Here is a 6,000-nt window from a genome sequence, read left to right as displayed (position 1 = left end):
TGGCATACAAAATTCACGGTGTGATGAGGTGTTGGTTAATTTAAAATAGTATTGTTTGAGGAATCAATATTATTCTAAATTTTAGAGTTCTGACCAAAAGTTATTTGTGATTCTTAGGATGTCTTTCAACCCACTGTCCATCATACTTCAACAGAATAGACTTACTGGACCAAACTACATTGATTGGAAAAGAAACCTGGACATTGTTCTTACTGCTGAAAGCTATAAATTTATCTTGACTGAGTCTCTGATGCACCCACTCGTGAATCTACCCAAGAGGAGATTGAATATCATAGGAAATGGGTAAGAGATGAGATGGCGCGGTGTTACATTTTGGCTTCAATGTCAAATGTATTGCAACATCAGCATCAAGATTTACCAACAGCCTATGATATTATGAACAATCTAAAGGAACTCTTTGGTCATCAGGATAGGGCTTCTAGGCAAGAAGCTATGAGAAAGATAATGACAGCCACCATGCAAGAGGGTACTCCTGTAAGGGATCATATCCTAAAGATGATGGCTTATCTGAACGAGATACAGATCCTTGGAGGAGAAATTGATGGGGAAACCCAGATCGATATGATCCTCCAAACGCTACCTAGAAGTTTTGAGCAGTTTCGCCTGAACTATAATATGAATAAGAGGATTTATTCATTAGCGGATCTACTGACAGAACTTCAAGCAGCAGAAGGATTATTTCGTCACAATGCTCAAATTCACTATGCTGAAAATGGTTCTACTTCTAAACCGAAAGGAAAGAAGAAGAAGAAACAAGCTGGTTCAGCAAAGAAAGTGAATAAATCTCAGAGTATGGGATTTAAAGCTGGAATAAAGAAGCCGAAGGGCAAGTGCTTCATCTGCAAGCAGGCAGGACATTGGAAGGCGGACTGTCCTCGTAAGAACCAAAACAAAGGTATATCTCATGCTCTAGTTGTTGAAACATGTTTAGCGGTGTTATCTACCAGCACCTGGTGTGTAGATACGGGAGCCACTGATCATGTCTGCAATTCCTTGCAGGGGTTCCAGGAAACCCGACGACTATCTGAAGGAGAAATTATCGTCTACATGGGCAATGCTACTAAGGTGGCAGCTGTTGCAGTGGGAGACGTCTACTTATCTTTTAGTAGAAATAGAAATTTGGTTTTAAGAAATTGTCTTTATGTACCCAGTTTTAGAAAGAATTTAATTTCAGTTTCTAAACTGTTTTTAGATGGATATTCAGTTTCCTTTAGTAACGATGTAGTTATTAAAAGAAATAAAGTGATTATCTGTTCTGGTGCATTAGTTGGCAATTTGTATACTTTAAATCCAATTTCTTCCACAAAGCAAAACATGGAAATTTATAACTCATCTTCTAACTCTAATAAGAGAAAAGAACCTTCGGAAATGAACCAAGCATATCTTTGGCATCTAAGGCTTGGTCATATTAACTTAAGTAGGATTCAGAGGCTTATAGTCGATGGACTCTTGGGTTCATTAGAGTTGGAAAATTTTCCAACTTGTGAATCTTGCTTGGAAGGTAAAATGACCAAGAGGTCGTTCAAGGCCAAGGGGTATAGAGCCAAAGAAGTGTTAGAATTGGTTCATTCTGATTTGTGTGGTCCTATGTCTGTCCAGGAAAGAGGTAGTTTTGAATATTTTGTCTCTTTTATAGATGATTATTCAAGATACGGATACATTTACCTAATGCGCCGCAAGTCCGAGTGCTTTGATAAGTTCAAAGAATACAAAGCTGATGTGGAGAAACGACTAGGTAAAAGTATCAAGACACTACGGTCTGATCGTGGTGGCGAATACCTCTTAGGAGAGTTTAGGGATTACTTATCAGAGGCCGGGATTCAATCCCAACTGTCCGCACCTGGTACACCCTAACAGAATGGTGTGGCAGAATGAAGGAATAGGACTCTTATGGAGATGGTTAGATCAATGATGAGTTATTCAGAATTACCAAATTCATTTTGGGGATACGCTCTGTAAACAGCAGTGTACATTCTGAACTTAGTACCTTCTAAATCAGTCTCTTCTACTCCCATAGAATTATGGAATGGGCGAAAATCCAGTCTAAGACATATTCGGATTTGGGGTAGTCCAGCACATGTGCTGAAACCAGATGCTGATAAGTTAGAATCTCGTACAGAAGTTCGCGTGTTTGTAGGATATCCCAAAGGAACGAAAGGTGGTTTATTTTATAGTCCTAAAGACCAGAAGGTCATTGTTAGCACCAATGCCCAGTTTTTAGAAGAAGACTATATAATGGATCACAAGCCCAGTAGTAAAGTTGTTTTAGAAGAACTTAGAGAGGACATGTCTACTTCAGTACCAACAGTACAAGATGAAGTACCACAAGAGACTGCAACACGTGTCACACATGATACACAACCACAGACAGTACCTCGTCGTAGTGGGAGGGTTGTGAGGCAGCCTGAAAGATTCATGTTCTTGGGAGAGTCTTCGGACTTGATCCCAGGTAAACATGAACCTGATCCCCGGTCATATGACGAAGCACTCCAAGATATAGATGCAGCATCTTGGCAAAAGGCAATGAATTCTGAAATAGAGTCTATGTACTCTAATAAGGTCTGGGAGCTTGTAGAACCACCTGATGGTGTAAAAGCCGTTGGATGCAAGTGGATCTACAAAAGGAAAAGAGGGACAGACGGGAAGGTAGAAACCTTCAAAGCTAGGCTTGTTGCGAAAGGGTACACTCAGAAAGAGGGAATCGATTATGAGGAAACCTTTTCACCGGTAGCCATGCTTAAGTCTATCCGGATACTCTTATCCATTGCTGCTCATATGGATTATGAGATTTGGCAAATGGATGTCAAGACAGCTTTCCTTAATGGAAGTCTTGAAGAAAACATCCATATGAAGCAACCAGAAGGGTTCATTGAAAAAGGCAAAGAGCATCTAGTGTGCAAGCTCAATTGGTCCATTTATGGACTGAAGCAAGCTTCAAGGTCTTGGAACATCCGGTTTAATGAAGTAATCCAGTCATATGGATTTATTCAAAGTCCGGATGAGTCTTGTGTATATAAGAAGTGTAACGGAAACGTGGTGGTATTTCTTGTACTATACGTAGATGATATTTTGTTAATTGGCAACAATGTCAAGGTATTATCAGACGTAAGGGTATGGTTGTCCAAACAATTTGATATGAAGGACTTAGGAGAATGTGCACACATTCTTGGGATCAAAGTTATAAGGGATCGTAAGAAAAGAATGTTGTGTCTATCCCAAGCTTCATATATAGATACAATCCTTGCTCGTTTTAGCATGCAAGACTCCAAGAAAGGTTTCTTACCTTTTAGACATGGAGTAGCTCTATCTAAAGAGAAGTCTCCAAAGACATCAAAAGAGATAGAGGACATGAAAGCAGTTCCTTATGCTTCGGCTGTAGGAAGCCTAATGTATGCAATGCTATGTACGAGAACTGATATCTGTTTTGCCGTAGGCATGGTCAGCAGATATCAGAGTAACCCTGGACAAGGGTAAAGCATATATTAAAGTACCCGAGAAGGACTAGGGATTATATGCTAGTTTACCAAGCAGATGATTTGCTCCATGTGGGTTACAGTTGATTTTCAATCGATAGGGACAATAGTAAGTCTACATCAGGCTATGTGTTTACTTTAGGAGGTGGAGCCATTTCATGGAGGAGTGTTAAGCAAAATTGCTTCGGACTCAACCATGGAAGTCGAGTATGTAGCACCTCTGAGGCGCTAAAGAAGCGGTATGGCTCAGGAACTTTCTAATGGACTTAGATGTGATTCTGGTTTGCCAAGATCATCACAATTTATTGTGATAATAGCGGAGCAAACTCGAAGGAACCACGAGCTCATAAGGTGAGTAAACATATAGAGCGCAAGTACCACGATACGAGATATCGTGAAGCGAGGAGAAGTTGTCATCACCAAGATTGCATCGTGGATAACCTGGCAGATCCTTTCACTAAGGCCCTTCCGGCGAAAGCTTTCGATCGGCATGTGGAGGGAATGGGAATCAGATGTATGGTAGAAGATATGGCAGCTTAGTCATTAGTATAAGTGGGAGATTGTTGGAATGTATACTTAAAGCCTAAGCTTTGTAAACATTTATTATGAATAAAGAATCACATTTGGTCTAATTGTCTACATTTGTTTGTAGTTGTTCATTTAATTTATATTGTAGATAACATAGTATGTGGTGTCACATACAGAAGATGATGTTATCAGTACCTTATAAATTATAAACAGTAGCTCACGACTAGAATGGAAAGGAACAAACCATTAGAAGGTCGTAGTGTAATTAGGTATTAGTTTATCTTGACTATATAATTACACTAGTACACTCAGAGTGTATTGAGTAGGACCATTTGAGGTCGTTCCTTTTATACTGACTTTATAAAGGAACAAAGACCTCAGTTATTATGGAAGTGTGTGCTCTTAATCCTAATATAATAACAAGCACATATGTTTGATATTTATTTCTTTAATTTATCAATGGGTGAGATTTAGTTCGATGAATCAATAAACCCGATAAATTGGGAAATGGTATCACTCATAGTGTGTGTTGTTGATTATAAAAGGAAACTGTGTCCTAGTGATACTAGGTTGATAATGTCCTCAAGAGGTGCTCATAAAGATTGTCATGTTAAACCCTGCAGGTGGACTTAGTCCAACATGATAATAAGGTTGAGTGGTACTACTCTTGGACTTAGATATTAATTAAATGAGTTGTCAGTAACTCACTTAATTAGTGGACATTCGATATCTTAAACACAGGGAGACTAACACACTCATAGTAAGAAGGAGCCCAAAAATATAATTTGGGATTGGTGCGGTAGTTCAATGATAGTTCTCTAGTGGAATGAATTATCATTGATAAAATTAAGTTGTGTGTTGGGGGCACGGGATGCTTAATTTTATCAGGAGACCAAAACCAATTCCTCCTCTCGGTCCCTATCGTAGCCTCTTATTTATAGAGTACTATACCCACATATACCCACCTTCTATGCCCACCTAAAGGGGGCCGGCCAAGCTAGCTTGGGAACCAAGCTAGGGCCGGCCTAAGCTTGGGTTTAAGGTGGCCGGCCCTAGCTTGAACCCAAGCTAGTAGGGCCGGCCATAATTAATTAAAAAGAAAATTTAATTTTAATGTTTATTATTATGTGGAAGATTTAATTTAAAAGAGAATTAAAATTAAAATATCTCTCTTGTAAAAGATTTACAAAAGATTAAAGAAAGAGATTAGATCTCTTTCCTTATTTGTAGATTGGAGAGATGTTTTATTTTCTCTTTAAAATTATTCACATGTTAATAAAATTAAAATTATAGATATTTCCTTTTATTAACCATGAAGAGATTTTAAAGAGAAATTTTATTTTTTAAAATTTCCGGAAACAAATAAGGAAAGTTTTTATTGTTAATTGAAACTTGTCCAATTTGCTTCCTATTGATTTGGCCGGCCATCATTGTTTAATTGGGGAAATATTATTTTATTTTTCTCAATTAAATCATGTCAAGGAAATTAAGGAAAATTTATTGTAATTAAATTTCCTAATTTACCTAGGCCAAGGAATATAAAAGAAGGGGTGAGGGTGCCTTCACAAGACACAACATCTATTATTCCTCTCCCTCTTTTGTTCCTTGGTGTGGCCGGCCATCATCTCCTTCTCTTCCTCTTGTGGTGGCCGAACCTCTCCCTCTCCCTTGGAGTTCTTGTGGTGGCCGGATACTACTCGGAGAAGAAGAAGAAGAAGGAGAGAAAGCTAGCATCTCTTGGAGCTTGGTTAGTATTTTGGTTTTTCTCCTTGGTAAAGCTTTTCTTTTGTGGCCGAACCTTGCTTGGAGGAGAAGAAGGTGGTTGTTGGTTTCTCATCTTGGAAGATCGTTGCCCACACAACGTCCGAGGTTAGAAGAGGAATACGGTAGAAGATCAAGAGGTTTTTTCTACAAGGTATAACTAGTAATTTCTATTTCCGCATCATGCTAGTTATTTATGGAAATAATACCAAATACA

Source organism: Zingiber officinale, chromosome 2A (genome assembly GCF_018446385.1).
Source record: "Zingiber officinale cultivar Zhangliang chromosome 2A, Zo_v1.1, whole genome shotgun sequence".
In the NCBI taxonomy this organism is placed as follows: domain Eukaryota; kingdom Viridiplantae; phylum Streptophyta; class Magnoliopsida; order Zingiberales; family Zingiberaceae; genus Zingiber; species Zingiber officinale.
Note: the sequence above shows the minus strand (reverse complement) of the source record.